An 18082-nucleotide genomic window follows, 5' to 3' on the forward strand; every position below is an offset into this window, starting at 1 on the left:
CAGCTGACAGTCGTATGGGTGCTCCCTTGTAGGTAACTAACTGTTTTTCTCTTGCTGCTTTTAGTATTCTCTCTTTGTCTTTTGCTCTTGGCATTTTAATTATGATGTGTCTTGGTGTGGTCCTCTTTGGATTCCTTTTGTTTGGGGTTCTGTGTGCTTCCTGGACTTGTAAGTCTATTTCTTTCACCAGGTGGGGGAAGTTTTCGGTCATTATTTCTTCCAATAGGTTTTCAGTATCTTGCTCTCTCTCTTCTTCTGGCACCCCCATAATTCTGATGTTGGTACGCTTGAAGTTGTCCCAGAGTCTTCTTACACTATCTTCAACTTTTTGGATTTTTTTTTTTTTTGCTTTTTGCTTTTTCGGTTGAGTGTTTTTTGCTTCTTTGTGTTTCAATTCTTTGACTTGATTTTTGTGTTCCTCTTGTCTGTTTTTGGGTCTCTGTATAATATTTTTTATTTCAGTCAGTGTATGTTTAATTTCTAGTTGGTCCTTTTTCATATCTTCGAGGGTCTCATCATATTTATCGGCCTTTTCTAGGATATTCTTAAAAAGCCTTATAACCGTGGTTTTGAATTCTATATCCAGTCGTTTGTTTTCCTCCATTTCTTTCGTTTGTGATCTGATTCTTTGACGCCGCATTTTCACTGCTTCCCTGAGTTGGTAAGGTAGATTTGTGTGCTAGGTTTCCAATATGGCCCAGTGGGTCTGCCTCCCCAGTTAACCTGAGGTGGACACTCTTGGTGCACCCCTTTGTGGACTGTGTGTACAGCCTTGTTGTAATTAAGTCTTGATTGTTGTTGGTATTACTGGGAAGAATTGACCTCCAGGCCAGTTGGCTGTAAGGATCAGCTGTGTCTATGCTGGGAGAAGTTCGGTGCTGGAGACAGCCTTATAGGATTAGACTTGCCAAATTGCAATAGCCTCTGTGCTCAGCTTGGATGGGGTGGAGTCTCAGTCTTGGCTTCCTGTCAGCCTTACCCTTGCGCGCACGTGCGCGCCTTCAGACCTCCACCTTCCCTGGCTCCTGAGTCTCTGCCCGAGAGTCCAGACTCCCCCCACAAGAGCGTCGGTCCCCAGGGGCTCGCCTGGAACTGGGGTTCACTGCAGTCAGACCTGGAGCTCAGTGCATTCAGGAGCCTCTGACTCCCTTCCACTAGGGAAAGCCTGTGGCAACCTCCGCTGCCTTTGTGCGCACTGGCACGCGCACGCGCGCTTTCAGTCCTCCGCCTTCCCCGGCTCCCGAGTCTCCGCCCGAGAGTCCAGACTCCCCCCGTAAGAGCGTGGGTCCCCAGGGGCTCGCCCGGAACTGGGGTTCAGTGCAGTCAGAACTGGGGTTCAGTGCAGTTGGGGGCTTCCTTCCCCCTTCCGTCAGAGAAAGTCAGCCAGGCTCTCAGCCGCCCTTCCTCTCTGCGCGCACAAAGACCCTTTGCCGTACCTCCAATTCTCTGTGAGCTTTTCTCTTTCCTTCTAGTTTTAAAATTTTCACTCAGCCAGCTTTCCTGTGTTTCTGGATGGTGTCCGTTCTGTCTTTTAGTTGTAGTTTTGAAATTGTTGTGCGAGGCAGCAGTTTAGGTGCTTACCTATGCCGCCATCTTGGTTTCTCCAACTTCTGGAGAATTTTAATGGCCTAAAAAGCATGTAAGCGTTTAAGATTGTGATTCCAGGGTCCTTTAGGAAAAGTCATAGAGAACGTAGGAGGATTCTACACTAACATCTGAAGTATCATTTGTGCCACCTGACTTCCGGTTCCCGAGGAGATTATACAGAATGAGGAAGCCTGGTGTGCTCCTCCCAGGGTGTGGGACTATAAAGAAATTCACAACCATGTTAAGACCTGCCTTATCTGTCCCACTCCCATTCTCATCCCAAATTCAACTTCCACCTGAAGCCCACCCCTAATTACCTCATCACCCTTCGGGCTTTGATCCAAGGAAAGCTGATAAGTCCACTTGATTAGGGCTCTTTAATCTGATTCCTGCTCCATAGCACTCCTCTGCTACGTCCCCACTCTCTGATATACCTAGAGACAGGAGTAAAATGCAAATATGTCCTGACCCAACCACCCGGAACTGATGTTCGGATGGCGGAGACTCCAGGCTGAAAGCCCATCCTCCCTGCTGCTCATCTTCTAAGAGCATTTGCTTCCCTGATGCTTCTCCTGCCATGAGGAAGTGTGGCGGGCCAGCTTGCTGCTGGCACCTGCCATACTGTCGCATAACACCAACACTAATGGTAGAAATAATCACAGTGACAACAACGGCTTGGTCTACATGCAGAAGGTACTTGTCATCTCCCGAGGAGCCTCCTGGCCTGGGGCTCGACTGTGACGATGTACCTGGCCCCTGGCCCACACTGTCTCAGTCACACAGCAGATTCATCTGAATGGTTCACATTATCATTACTGTCATCACCAGTCTTGATAAGGATTCATTTATTTCTGCAAGACACATTTACTAAAGACAAAGTGCATGCCAGATTCTGTGCAAGATTGTAAAAGAGTTAGAAAGTTTAACACCTTCAAGGAGTACTCCACAGGAAGAGAGAGAGAGAGAGAGAGAGAGAGAGAGAGAGAGAGAATTTCCAAAATAGGATCCTACAGACTGTTGTAGATGGATAGATTTCCAATGTCTATAAAATGATAAACTATAGTGAGTGCTCAATAAAAGTTTTGATGAATGAATGAATGAATGAATGAACAAAAAGCTATGGGATCTGACAATGGGGGAAAAGAGTAACTGTGGGAAAGGAGTCAAGGAAGGCTTCCATAGGAGGTGACATTTGAGCTGAAGTCTGAGAGCTGAAAAGGCAGCAGAGTGTACTGGCTAAGAGCATGGAGTCTGGGTCCACAGTGCCTGGGTTCAAATACAAACTCCGTGTGATTTGGAGCATGTTACTTAATTTCTTGGTGCCTCCGTTCCCCCATCTATAAAATAGGCTATTAATAGTACTTCCCTTATGAGGTTGCTGTAAAGATTACATGAGTTAATATTTGTAAAATGCTTAGAACATAGCACTGGCACTACATACATAGTAACACATAGTACTACCTAAATGTTTGATAAATGAAAACAATTGGCTAAGAGCTCACCAGGCGACCGGATGGAAAGTTAAGGGTGTGAAGAAGAGCATTCTTCAATGTAATGAATGGTATTGAGATTTCCAACACAATGGCGTCCTCAAGGAATGGTGGGAAGGCAGTGGGAAGCAGGAGTTTGCCAGGGGATCTTGGATATTAGCATAAGGAGTGTGACGAGCCATTACTTTTTTGAAATAATTTTAGATGTACAGAAAAGTTGCAAGGTAGTGCTAAGAGTTTCAAGATATCCTTCACTCAATTTCCCCTAATGGTAACATCTTACAGGGAGCCATTGCTTTTAAGGCAAGAGCATGACATAATCAGATATGTGTTTTAGCAAAGTTGTTGCAGCCATTGTGAGGTGGGAGAATTTGAGGGGGGTTGGCAGTTAGCATCATCCAGTGGGAAATGGTGCAGTCAGGTCAGGGGCTGATAAGGAAGGCATGGATGTGAGAAAACCCTTATACCAGAGTAGCTGGTTATGAATGCTCTGGAAAAGAAAGAACTGAGAGAACAGTCAGGAGATGCAGGTCCTGGGCTGGCTGGCCCTCTGCTTGAGACATTTGATAAGCAGCTGTCCATGTGAGTGACCTGGCAGGAATCTCCCTACAGACCTCAGCAGGCTGGCAGGCCTGGGGGTGTTCAGATGGCTGTGCAGAACCTGAGGTGGGACAGGCAGTGGCCAGTGCTACTTTCCAGTACCCTGGGTCCTCATTCTATGCCCTGCTCTAGCTCCAGAGATGTCTGATGAGGCTTTTTATTCTTAGTGACTGTTTAGATCAGTGTAGCTTCCTGGCCCTCATTTTGGGAAATGGGCCCAGATGAGACCAGGACAAGTGATGCAGATTCATCCCCGACTTAGGATTTTATTCATGGCACCAGGCAGACTGATTTCAAATCCCAGCTCTACCACTTAACAACTGTGTGACCTTAGGCAGGTTACTTAACTTCTCTGTGCCTCAATTTTCTAATTTGAAAAACAGAGATAATAATAGTCTGCCTCAGAAGCATGATGTAGTAATTAAATGAGTTAATTAATAGATAAAAAGAGTGTATAACAGTTCTTAAGACATATTAGGTATTATTTATAAATTTAAATTGTTTGATTAATGTGTTTAAATCAAATGTGGTTCAATTCTTTAATACTACTATTATGTTCACCTTATATATATAAAAAAGTGAACCCAACAGAATGCAAGCTCCTTCTTTTGTTTATATTGCTTCTTTGTATCCCTGTATGGAGTATGGTACCTGGGACATAGTGTTACTTGTTATTTACTAAATATTTTTTTAATGAATGAATGGTGTTCTACCTCAAGGATATGTGTGATGTGCAGATGCTAATTTGGAAAACTTTGAAAGACCTATTCCATGGCCAAATAGTTTCTAATTCAGTTTTTAGTAATTGTTCCACTTAACGTGTCAATCTTTACATTAGGCATTTTGTTTTTTTAAAAAGTTAAAGTAGTAGTTGTGCACTTGAGATCTGTTCTAGGAAGAGGGCTATTTGGCAGCAAGAAACAGTAGTGCACCCAAGACAAATTAATAAAGGGTTATTTATATTGGAAGGACACAGGAGAAACTCACTGAACCCCACTTGACAAGTACAGTCAATAGGTGCTGGGACTAGAAAATCAGCAGCAGCAACTTCCCCCATTGTTGTTTCTTAGGGCCCCACTATTTCTTGCTTTACATTTTTCTACATGACTGCTCCGTTTTTCTTTCATCAAACTGGCTTCCTCTGTTCCCACATACACTACTCATACACTATTATGGCTTCCCCAGTGCACATGAAGTTAGAAAACACTGATTGGCCCTAGCTGGTTTTGCTCAGTGGATAGAGCATCAGCTTGTGGACTGAAGGGTCTCGGGTTCTATTGCGGTCAAGGGCACATACCTGGGTTGTGGGTTTGATCCCCAGTAGGGGGTGTGCAGGAGGCAGCCGATCAATAATTCTCTCTCATCATTGATGTTTCTCTCTCTCTCCCTCTCCCTTCCTCTCTGAAATCAATAAAAAAGGAAAGATAAGCCTGACTGGTTTGGCTCAGTGGATAGAGCGTCAGCCTGCGGACTGAGGGGTCCCGGGTTCGATTCTGGTCAAGGGCATGTACTTTGGTTGTGGGCACATCCCCAGAGGGGGATGTGCAGGAGGCAGCTAATTGATGTTTCTCTCTCATTGATGTTTCTAACTCTCTATCCCTCTCCCTTTCTCTCTGTAAAAAATCAATAAAAATCAATAAAATATATTTTTTAAGATAAGAAAAGAAAAGAAAACACCTGATTGGCCCAGTTTAGGACAAACCTAAACCTACATCTGTCTAATAATCTCTGACCAAGGGCTATGACTGAGGAATACAGAGGACTCCTCCTTTTAAAATATATATATTGATTGATTTCAGAGAGGAAGGGAGAGGGAGAGGGAGATAGAAGCATCAACGATGAGAATCATTGATCAGCTGCCTCCTACACGCCTCCAGCAAGGATCTAGCCTGCAACCCAGGCATGTGCTCTGACCAGGAATCGAACCGTGACCTCCATGTTTATAGGTTGATGCTCAACCAATGAGCCACACCAGCCAGGTGAGGACTCCTCCTTTTAAAAGAGGACATTCATAGGTAGAATATGAAGGGTATCTCTAGAACAAATTAAACAAAACTGATGAGTAAAAGTATCTACCAACATGGGTGAGATTTCATTTTTGAGAGTAGAAAATAACCCTAGAAATTTACTCAGAGCCCTAGAAACACCCTTTTCCCAGGCACTCCACCTGGCTTGGCTGAGTCCAGCTCTGTCCAGTTTCTGCTGCTTCTAAGCTCAGTTTCCAGAACCCAGAAGCCCTCACCAGAAAGTGTGATCATGTCAGGAGAACAAGGACTCAAGAGTTGTTTTGGCTACTTAACATAACTAGAGAGAGGAGAAAACCTCTCCTGGGCCTATGTCAACAGAACTTCCCTCCCAGCATTGTCAGACCTCCAGGATAGGACTTGAGGTGAAAGGGAAGGACCAGATTTGGGGAAAGAACCTATTCTTCTAGGAGCAGCAGCCTGTTCTTTACATTAGCTACATTTTGCAGCGTTTCCCAATTTTACATTCACTAGATATAATTGGGATCCTCACAGAGACCCTGTACAGCTAAAATTTTTATCTGCACTACATACATGAGAAAATTGAAGTTAGAAGGATGAAGTGACTTCTCCAAGTTCACAAAGTGAGCTGCTGATCTGAGACTGGAACCCAGGCCTATTGGACTACCAACCCAGAGTTCTACTGTACTGCTCTGTCTGACAATGGTTTGGGGAGCAAGATTGTATCTGGGAAGAATATAGAGAAGGACAAAGCTTGCAGGTGACTGGAGGTGCAGAGTTAACCAGCTTCTCAGCCCTTCAAAGATGAGGCTGGTTGGGGATTGTAGAGAATGAGGAATCGATCTGCCATTCGATGTGAAAATGGATTGTAGCCCCAGCCTGCATGCGCCAACGAAGCTGATTAGCACTTGCGTGAGTGTCCAGCCATCGATTGGCAGGTGAGAATCATTCTGGGAGCAGCAGGGAGCCAGTCCTCTCTCACTTCCATCCACAGAGGTTTTCTCCCCCTCCTTGCCAGCTTAAGTCTTCAAACCTCCTCCAACTTCCAGGCCTAATGGGTGCTCAAAACTCCTCTAGCTGCCCCTGAGTCAAAGAGGAGGGCATAGTGAGTATCCTTATTCGGCCCTGCTAGGTGCGCTGATAGAAGGAAAGATGGCTTTTCCGAAAAGCACTGCCTGCTTGTAGGGTCCAGTGTGACTGAGTGGGTGCAGGGTTTAGCTTGGAGTTTATAGCATGCAATGAAAAACATAAGAATTCTGCCCTATATTGGCTATGTGACATTGGGCAAATCATTTGCCCTCTGGACTCGAGTTTCCCTATGCGGATGTGTGATGGTTAATTTTATGTGTCAACTTGACTTGGCTACAGGATACCCAGATATCTGGTAAAACATATCTGAGTGTGTCTGTGAGGGTGTTCTGGAAGAGATTGGCATATGAATCTCAGTAAACTGTGTAAGGAAGACCCACCTTCACCAGTGTGGGTGGGTGTCATTCAATCTGTTGATGGCTCCAAATAGAACAAAAAGAAAAAGAAAGGGTGAGTTCTCTCTCTCTCTCTCTCTCTCTCTCTCTCTCTCTTTCTTCTTGAGCTTGGACATCCATTTTCTCCTACCTTAGGACATCATAGCTTCTTGTTCTCAGGTCTTTGGACTCAGGCTGAATTGTACCACCAGTTTCCTGGTTCTCTACTTTGCAGATGGCATGTTGTGGTACTTCTCAACCTCCATAATCATGTGAGCCAATTACTATAATAAGTCTCCTCTTATGTATGCCTATATATATCCTATTGGTTATGTTTCCTGGAGAACCCTGATTAATACACATGGGATTAAAAATAGCTTTCTCCCTGGATTGTTTGTATTAAATAAGGAAGTGTGTGTAAAAGTATTTTTGCAGTCCCTGGCACACAGTAAGAACTAAAAATGTTAGTTGAAAATGGACTCTCCACTCTCCTCAAGAGGCGCCCAACTCTGGGGCCCCCTCTTCTAGGTCGATCACATTTCTATCTCTCTTTTCACCATTTGAATGTCATGTGCAAGTGATAGCAAGACCCTCATGTGTTTTCTCTGATCCGGAGAAGTTCTGCCTCCAAGGAAGCTCAGCCCATAGTATTGGGTTGCCTTTGGGAGAGTGAACTGTCAGTTTCCAGCAAGGGAACCAGACGGGCTCAAATTCATCAGATCCCCAAGGTCTATCTAGACTTAGAGGGTTTTTTAAAATTGATTTCATAGAGGAAGGAAGAGGGAGAGAGAGAGATAGAAACATCAATGATGAGAGAATCATTGATTGACTGCCTCCTGCATGCCCCCCACTGGGGTTTGAGCCCGCAAGCCAGGCATGTGCCCTTGTTCAGAATCGAACCCGGGACCCTTCAGTCCACAGGCCCACGGTCTAACCACTGAGAAAAACTGGCTAGGGCTACACTTAGAGTTTTTATCCTAAGCTTGTCACATGGTATCTAAGGATGCCCTGGACATTCTTATGTCTGTCAGGCTGTGACCTCTTCCATTACCCCAGTTATGCCTCGTCTACATGGCAGGCTTTCTCAATTAGTTCTCTCCTGAGTTGGGCACTGCAGAACCATCCAAGTTCTGTGATTTTATAGCCAGAGGGGAGATTCTTCTTGAGTCCCAAAGCTCTGGTGCCTAAGGTTGTAATGACAAAAAGAATTGTGTTCAGGACCATGGACAGAATTCACAGGGTGCCAGGTGCTTAGGGTTGAGGCTGCGTTCAGTGGCTCTGACTCCATGCAGAAGCAGAGAATGGGGGCACAGAGTCAGCACCATGGACAGACACCACAGGCTGTGTTATCCTTGAAATTCAGTCTTTAAGACTCTGGATTAGTTAAGATTCTTCTGACTACAAGAAATGAAAACCGCCAAAACCGGTTTGGCTCAGTGGATAGAGCGTCGGCCTGCGGACTGAAAGGTCCCAAGTTCGATTCCGGTTAAGGCACGTAACTTGGTTGCGGGCACATCCCCAGTAGGAGGTGTGCAGGAGGCAGCTGATTGATGTTTCTAACTCTCTATCCCTCTTCCTTCCTCTCTGTAAAAAATCAATAAAATATGTTTAAAAAAAAAAAAAGAAATGAAAACCTATTTCAAACTAGCCTAAGCTAGTCTTTGGATGAACCAGGTGAGTGAGATTGGACCTTTGGTGTCACTGAACACCAAGACTTGGTGAAATGAGCAAAGGGAAATTATAGGTGCATCCCACTTTACCTTAAAACAAGATGTGGTTTCCTTACAAATGTAGGGCTGTTCAAGTCATCTATTTCTTCTTGAGTAGTTCAAGAGAATTTTTTTTTTTATCAAAATTATCAAATTTATTGGTGTAAAGTTCTTCATGGTGTTCCCTTAATATTCTTTTAATTTTTGTAGGATCTGTAGTCATATTCCCTCTCTGGTTCCTGATATTGATATTGGTAATGTGTATCTTCTCTCTCCATTCTTTTCTGATTAGTCTGACTAGTCACTAGTGGTTTATATATTTCATTGATTTTTCAGTATTCCTGCCACTGCCTCCATTGTGCCAGTTTAGAAAATGATCATTTCATTATGGCCGCCTCTGAGAGTATGCCCCAGCCTCCCACTCCAGTACACTCTGTATTCTGCTGCCAAATAAAGCTTCCTAAAAGGCCTGTTTTATGTGAAGACTTTCAATGGCTCTACATATAATCTCCAGGACCCTTCACCTGACATTCAAACCCTCCCCCACCATCTGACAAGCAATCACATTTCTGAACCATTGCCTGCTCTTCCCCTTCATGAATCTTCTTTTCCAGCCAAGCAAGTCCATTTTTAATTCCCATTAAATCTAGGTGATTTCTCAGCTCTGTGCTTCTACAATTCTTCAGCTGTCATCTACTGAGGGAAGAACACCAGACTTGCAGTTGAAGGCCAGGATTGGAAATGCTTGTCATCCCATTTATGGGTTATTGGCCTCACTTTCTTTATCTGAAAAATGGGGTAATAATGCTTACCTTTCAGAGTCATTCTTAATTCATTCAGCATGTACTTGAAGGAATATGCCCTGCAGCTTTCCTGTATACTTGTGTGCATGTGTGTACCTGTGTGCCCATGCATGATGAGAAGCAATGTTGCTGCCACAGCATAAATGAATGTACCCTGAAGATATATACAAAGAATAATAATAGATAACATTTATTGAGTGCTCACTAAACTTGTTTATTGAGTGGCTACTATACTAGGCTTCATGGATATAACAGTGAGCAGATAGCAAAACTCTTCGCCCTCTTGGAGTTCACATTTAATCTCTACATTCTAATTCGATATTTAATCTTCTGGAAATCTGAATCATAGGTAGAATTATTTTTTAATTTAAACTTTTTAAATTTTGGTTACATACATATTACATAAAATATACCATATTAACCAAAGTTTAAATTATTTATTTTTTAAATTGTAGTAAAATAAACACAACATGAAATGTAATCATTAATCTTAATCACTTTTAACTGTGCAGTTCAGTGGTATTAAGTACATTCACATTGTTATGTAACTATCACTACCATCCATCTCTAGAACTCTTCATCTTGCAAAACTAAAACTCATACCTTTCAATGAAATCTCCCCATTCTCCCTCCCCCCCAACCCCTGGCAGCCACCATTCTTCTTTCTGTCTCTCTAAATTTGATTACTCTAGGTACCTTATATAAGTGGAATCATATGGTGTTTGTTTATTTTGTAACTGGTTTATTTCACTTAGGATAAGGCCCTCAAAGTTCATCCATTTTGTCGCATTGTCTGAATTTTCTTCTTTTAAAAGGCTGAATAATATTCCATGGTATATTTATTTTTAATAAGAAAATTAATACATGTACATGGTTTTAAAAAAGTCAACTAGTACTAAGTCTTATCACAAAAAAACAGTAGTCCATCCCCAAGTCTCAGTTCTCAAGGCAACCACTTAAAATCATTTTAGCTGAATGATTTTACTTGTATTTACCTCTGAATAATATACTTTAATGCTAGTTTGTAATCTATTATGAAAGAAAATAATTTAATATTTATGGCACTCCATCCCCACATTTCTCTCCCTTGCATTCTTCCATTGTAATTATATCACAATTTTTTAATTAAATCAATATTCAGAGTTTTCCTTTATTGATTTTTTTTAAAATATATTTTATTGATTTTTTTACAGAGAGGAAGGGAGAGGGATAGAGAGTTAGAAACATCGATGAGAGAGAAACATCGATCAGCTGCCTCCTGCACACCCCCCACTGGGGACGTGCCCGCAACCAAGGTACATGCCCCTGACCGGAATCGAACCTGGGACCCTTCAGTCCGCAGGCCGACGCTCTATCCACTGAGCCAAACCGGTTTCGGCTCCTTTATTGATTTTACACACATGGATTGCTGCTGAAACTTATATTGCATCACCTTTCTTGTACAGATATTTTTGTCTTCGCTTGTCTTAATAGCCTTTTTCTTTCTTTCTTTCTCCTATTTTCTTAGTATTCCATACCCTTATCATGAATTCTTCCCAAACTCTTTAACAATGCAAAAATCTTTGGAATAGTAATTTCCACATGGTGAAACATATTAGGTAGTATATTAACTCACGTTGCTCCTCCTGAGGGCATCCCTCTTGGAGCCTCCCATTTCCCTGCTCAATGTGTGCTTACCCTCTGGGCCTTCTGCACAGCAGTTGTTCAGGGGATTACTTTTGTAATTTTTCTGGTGGATCTTCTTTTCCTGGCTCCACATCCTTATCTTTCTTGATTTCGTTCTTCATTTTGATGGCACACATCTTTTAGAAACTTCCTGAGAAAGAATATATGAGAACTAAAATTTTTAAAATTTTGAATTTCAGAAAATTTTTTATTCTACCCAGTTAATGTATAGCTTGGAATGTATAGCATAGGCATCTTTAGAATGTTAAAGGTATTTTCTTCAGTGTGGCTGTTGAGAGTCCTTTGCTATTCCTGGTTCTGTGTTATCCTTTGCATATATCCTGTCCTTGCTACATGGAAAAAGAGTTTTATGTGTATCCTTGACCATCTAAAACTTTATTTAATGGGATTTGGAACGGGCCTATTTTCATTTATTACATCCATCACACCTTTTGTAGGCCTTTTCACTCTGGGAACTTAATTTTATTCTATTATTTCTGTGAATCTCTTCTCTCCAGTTTATCAGATATCTCTTTCAATACCTAAAAATCTTTTTTCTGCTCCATTTCTCCAGTGAAGAATCCACCGGTCTCCTCTCTGTCTGTCTGACAGGTGCATCTGCAATCTAGAAACCATGTCTATATGGGCCCTAGAATCTCACTGTTCAAACTCTCCCCTAATGCCCTTCCTTTCATTATGACATTCCACTCTGATTTCCACTGTGCCCAGGATTCCTGGCTGGAGCCTTTCTGATTCACTTTTTCAATGGAACAAAACCTTCAGTCCGTGCCAGGATAATGAAGATGTAGTCAGCTGTCTGTGTGTGACAGAGAAGGGACCTGCTTTTTATGCAGACTTTCAACCTTGCTCTGTCCCCATGCTTTGCTCCCACCTTCTGCGGTAATTGTTGCTTCCAATATCTATTCTTTCCCTGGTCCTGAGTCTCCAGTTGGCTGACTCCCCTTTGGCATCCTTTGCTGTAGCACTTGGTAGGCAGCAATCCCAGCTCTGCCAACTCCTCCATTCACTTGACATCTAAAAATATGTTGACATCTGTGGTCCACCATTGCCTCTTTTATATTCCTTTACTTTTATTTTAGTGATGTTTGTTGAGGAAGCCGATACAAATTCATGCCTTCCATCTGCCGTTTTAAAGCAGAAATCCAAAGACTGCACTCTTTTTTTTAATATATTTTATTGATTTTTTTACAGAGAGGAAGGGAGAGGGATAGAGAGTTAGAAACATCATTGAGAGAGAAACATCCATCAGCTGCCTCCTGCACACTCCCTACTGGGTATGTGCCCGCAACCAAGGTACATGCCCTTGACCAGAATCCAACCTGGGATCCTTGAGTCCGCAGGCCAACGTTCTATCCATTGAGCCAAACTGGTTAGGGCCAAAGACTGCACTCTTAATTACTATACTATATTGAATCTCAAATGAGACAGTACCTCTGGGGTCCTATAGCCCAATGAGGATGAAATGAGATTACACATGTGAACATACTTTGTAAACTCTAAAGAGCTGTGTGAATGAGAGGGTCTATGTTAAATTCCCCACTGAAGTACCCTCCTTCCTCCTCGCTGCTCTCTGATTCCTCCCCATCTCCAAAGTACAACTCAAGCTTATCTCCTGGATGTTCCTGAGCTCTGAGCCACCACAGGACTCTCTACGCATATCTCCCCTGGCCCTAAGCAATGCTGCTTTATTCTATTGTAAGCACAGAGCTTGGCTAATATGCATAGTCAAATGTAGATCTTTCAGTATACAAGAGCTTTCCTTCTTCCTACAGGCAGGAGACCCTGATTTGTCTAAACAAGAATGAGGTTTGGGGGGCAGGGGAAAAAGTGTTGTTGGTGATAGGTTTAGGAGTTAAAGTGGCTTCTGTTGCCCTGCATTCTGAGCTTCTCCCTCTTGTCTCCTCTCCCCTCTCCAGACCTTTCCTCCAGGCAATAGGGGCAGTGGAGTGGTTATACCCACAGGTCTGTGTCACTGGTCCAGAGGTTGTGTCATTTTACTCCCTCACTCTTACCAGAGCTTTGATGTGGGTTCTAAGAGATTCAATTCATATTTTCACAGAGCTTCAGCCTAGGTCGTGGTGGGAAAAATGGACTGGTCTCTGGCTAGAAGCAGATCTCCACCAAAAGGTCACCAGTTCAATTCTCAGTCATGGCATATGCCCAGGTTGTGGGTTCAGTCCCATGTCAGGGTGCATGCAGGAGGCAAATGATCGGTGTGTTTCTCTCTCATATCAATGCTTCTCTCTCCCTCTCCTTCCCTCTCCGTCTAAAATCAATAAAAACATTTTTAAAAAATAATGGTTAAGATGGAAATTTTATGGTATGTGCATTTTACCACAATAAAAAAAAATTAGGAAAAAAAGATCCTGGTTAATTATCCAAGAGACAGATTCCATCTGACAGTCTTTACAGAACATTCTACTAGAGAGAAATGCGTCACCTCTTGTCCCTTGACTGATGTGATTATTATAAAGGAAACTGAGCTTTAGCCAATGACTGAGGCTGCAGGGAGCTCTCAGAAGGTCAGTGTTCATGTACTGGAGCGCCTCTGAACACACAGGTGAATAGACACACTCACACTCCAGGGCTGCAGGGCACAGGTCCATGTGCAGCACTAGCACAGCCCTGTCCCACGTGTGCACCAGGGCAGAAATCCAGTCCCTCTGGGTTCTCCTCTGTACTTTCCAGACCCTTCATCTTGGAGACCCTTGAAGCTGAGGCTGATTTGGCTGGAAGTAGCCAGCAAGAGCAGTTAGGGAGGAGAACAGCTAAGGAGAGAAAGACAGACAATGAGACGGTCATGTGACCCTGATCTGCCTCCATCCTGCTGCAGATTGTCCCAGGTCTTAGGATCCTACTTCCCAACTTCTTTTTATGTCTAGAGCTTTCATCCAATACAGAAGTACAAGTCACATGCGGCTATTGAGCACTTGAAATACGGCTAGTCTGAATAGAGATGAGCTGCAAGTGTAAAATACATCGCAGAATTTAAAGATTTAATACCAAGAAAAAGTAAAATATCTCCTGAAAAGATGTTGTTTACTGACATATACTAACAGGATAGCCTTTGGGGAGAAACCAAGATGGCAGCATAGGTAAACACCTAAACTGCTGCCTTGCACAACGATTTCAAAACTACAACTAAAAGACAAAACAGACATCATCCAGAACCACAGGAAGGCTGGCTGAGTGGGAATTCTACAACTAGAAGGAAAGAGAAAAGCACACTGAGACTCAGAGCAGCTGCAGGAGGCAGAGGTACGGAGGCACGCGCGGAGAGGGCCGGCAACTGAGTATGCGACTGGCTTTCTCAAGCAGGAGGGAGACAAAAGCTCCCAACTGCTCTGAACTCCAGATCCGGACGAGACTCTGGGGACCCAGACTCTTTGGGGAGAAATTGGACTGTCTGGCAGCGGGCGAAACTCGAGGCCGGCTTTCTCTCAGAGGTGCTTGCAGCAATTACCATGGGACACTGAGACCCAGGGGCCTCTTAGGGCAGGGCTGACAGGAAGCCATTGCTGTCTGCTCCGCCCTGAGACTCCACGCCATCCAAGCTGAGCACAGAGGCTTTTGCAAGTCTTGCCTCATAAGGGTGACTCCAGCACAGAAGTTCTCCCGGCTTAGACACAGCTAATCCTCACAGCCAGTTGGCCTGGAGGTCAATTCCTCCCAGTGATACCAACAACAATCAAGGCTTAACTACAACAAGACTGTGCGCACAGCCCACAAAGGGGTGCACCAAGAGTGTCCACCTCAGGTAACTGGGGAGGCTGAGCCACTGGGCCCTATAGAACACCTAGCACACAAAGCCACTCTATCAACTCAGGGAAGCAGCCAAAATGTGGAGACAAAGAAACACGTCACAAATGAAAGAAATGGAGGAAAGCAAATGACTGGATATAGAGTTCAAAACCACAGTTACAAGGTTACTCAAGAATCTTCTAGAAACTGCCGATAGATTTAGCGAGACCCTTGAGGATATGAAAAAGGACCAACTTGAAATTAAGCATACACTGACTGAAATAAAAAATAATATACAGCCGAAACTGGTTTGGCTCAGTGGATAGAGCGTCGGCCTGCGGACTGAAGGGTCCCGGGTTCGATTCCGGTCAAGGGCATGTACCTTGGTTGCGGGCACATCCCCAGTGGGTGGTGTGCAGGAGGCAGCTGATCGATGTTTCTCTCTCATCGATGTTTCTAGCTCTCTATCCCTCTCCCTTCCTCTCTGTAAAATATCAATAAAATATATTTTTTAAAAAAAATAAATAATAATAATATACAGAGATCCAACAGCAGACTAGAGGACCGCAAGAATCAAGTCAAAGATTTGAAATACAAAGAAGCAAAAAAACACTCAACAGGAAAAGCAAAAAGAAAAAAGAATTCAAAAATATAAAAATAGTGTAAGGAGCTTCTGGGACAACCTCAGCGTACCAACATCCAAATTATGGGGGTGCCAGAAGAAGAGAGAGAGCAAGATACTGAAAACCTATTTGAAGAAATAATGACTGAAAACTTCCCCCACCTGGTGAAAGAAATAGACTTACAAGTCCAGGAAGCGCACAGGACCCCAAACAAAAGGAATCCAAAGAGGACCACACCAAGACACATCATAATTAAAATGCCAAGAGCAAAAGACAAAGAGAGAATATTAAAAGCAGCAAGAGAAAAACAGTTCATTACCTACAAGGGAGCACCCATATGATTGTCAGCTGATTTCTCAACAGAAACTATGCAGGCCAGAAGGGAGTGGCAAGAAATATTCAAAGTGATGAATAGCAAGAACCTACAACCAAGATTACTCTACCCAGCAAAGCTATCATTAAGAATTGAAGGGCAGATAAAGAGCTTCACAGATAAGAAAAAGCTAAAGGAGTTCATCAACACCAAACCAGTATTATATGAAATACTGAAAGGTATTCTTTACGAAGAGGAAGAAGAAGAAAAAGGTAAAGATAAAAATTATGAACAATAAATACATATCTATCAACAAGTGAATCTAAAAATCAAGTGAATAAAAAATCTGATGAACAGAATAAACTGGTGAATAGAATAGAATCAGAGGCATAGAAAGTGAGTGGACTGACAATTCTCGGGGGGAAAGGGGTGTGGGGGGTACGGGAAGAGACTGGTCAAAAATCGTACACCTATGGATGAGGACAGTGGTGGGGGGTAAGGGCAGAGGGTGGGGTGGGAACTGGTTGGAGGGGAGCTACGGGGGGAAAAAAGAGGAACAATTGTAATAATATTAACAATAAAGATTTATTATAAATAAATAAATAAATAAATAAATAAATAAATAAAATGATAGCCTTTGGATGTACTGGGTTAAATAAAATACATTATTAAAATTAATTCCATCTGCTTCTTTTTATTTTCTTTAATTAAATTTGTGGCTCACCTTATATTTTTAGTCTGCAACCTATCCTGATCCCAGACTGCTTGGCTGGGCCCTGATCCCCTGCTTGGATCTTGTAATTTTTTTCTCTCACAGAAATGGACCCCTGGCCTCTGTTGAGGTCAGTTGCTGAATGAAATAATGCTGTACCCACCTGAGGTGGACATCACCTCCTATCTGGACTTCTTCCCACTGTTCCTTCTAATTTGGGGGCCAGAGCACTCCTCAATATCCATTCTTCCGGAAGTCCCAGCAGAGGCTGGTCTCTGTCCTAGATGCAGGCCCAGAACTCTCCAGGAAGCCCCCTGGAGGCTGGGCCCACACCACTGTTAGGGTAAGGGCAGGTGGCCACAAATATATATCTTTTTCTTATTTTTCCCCCTTCCTCCTTATCCACCCAATCCTCCCCCACACTTCCCCTCTTTTTTAAAAGTCTAATTCGGAGCAGCCGGCTCTGTTCAGCCTGACTGGTTTGTTATGGCTTATAATCTGCGCCAGGATTAATTAGCTAATTACTGACAAATGTCCGCTGGCAAGATTCTGCTCCAGCTTGTCAGCTTGAAGTGTTTAATTATTTTAATCATTTACTTTCATCTTCAAAATTTATGCTGCCAAGAGAGTTGCGGGGCATCTTTTAATTATGATTTGGGGTTTCTGCTGGGCTGTGTTCTGTTTCTGGGGACAGCGGACATGATTTTTTACTAGTCTGCCACCAAGGCCTGAACACCTTCGACTCCAGGGCCTAGTGCCATGCTCCACGGATGGGAGCTGAGGAGGCAGCCCAGATCTTCTCTGCATACCGTCCCTTCTGTACCCCCAGAGCATAATGTGCATGGGTGCATGATGTGAACTTGCATTTTTTTTAAAATATATTTTTATTGATTCCAGAGAGTATGGTAGAGGGAGAGAGCGATAGAAACATCAATGATGAGAGAGAATTATTGATTGGCTGCCTCCTGCATGCCACACACTGGGGATTGAGCCCGCAACCTAGGCATGTGCCCTAACCAGGAATAAAACCATGACCTCCAGGTTCATAGGTCAACGCTCAACCACTGAGCCACCCCGGCTGGGCTGAACTTTCATTTTGTGAGTACCTATTGTGTGCTGAATATTATGCTGGATGTTTATATCAGTTCACATTTGTGAGCACAAAGCATATGGGAACAGCCTGAGAGCTGACAGAGTGGCCTGGGGGTGATCAGTGGTGAGTAGAAAAGTAAGGAATGGGTTCATTTACTTATTTGTCTATAGTGTCATTTATAGTAATGTGATATCACCTTAATTATAAAGCTCAGTGGTGTCACCCACCCAGAACAAGGTACCCTATATACTCCCTTGTGCCCCCTCCCCACCATTAC

This window comes from Plecotus auritus (genome assembly GCF_963455305.1).
Source record: "Plecotus auritus genome assembly, chromosome: 2".
Lineage (NCBI taxonomy): Eukaryota > Metazoa > Chordata > Mammalia > Chiroptera > Vespertilionidae > Plecotus > Plecotus auritus.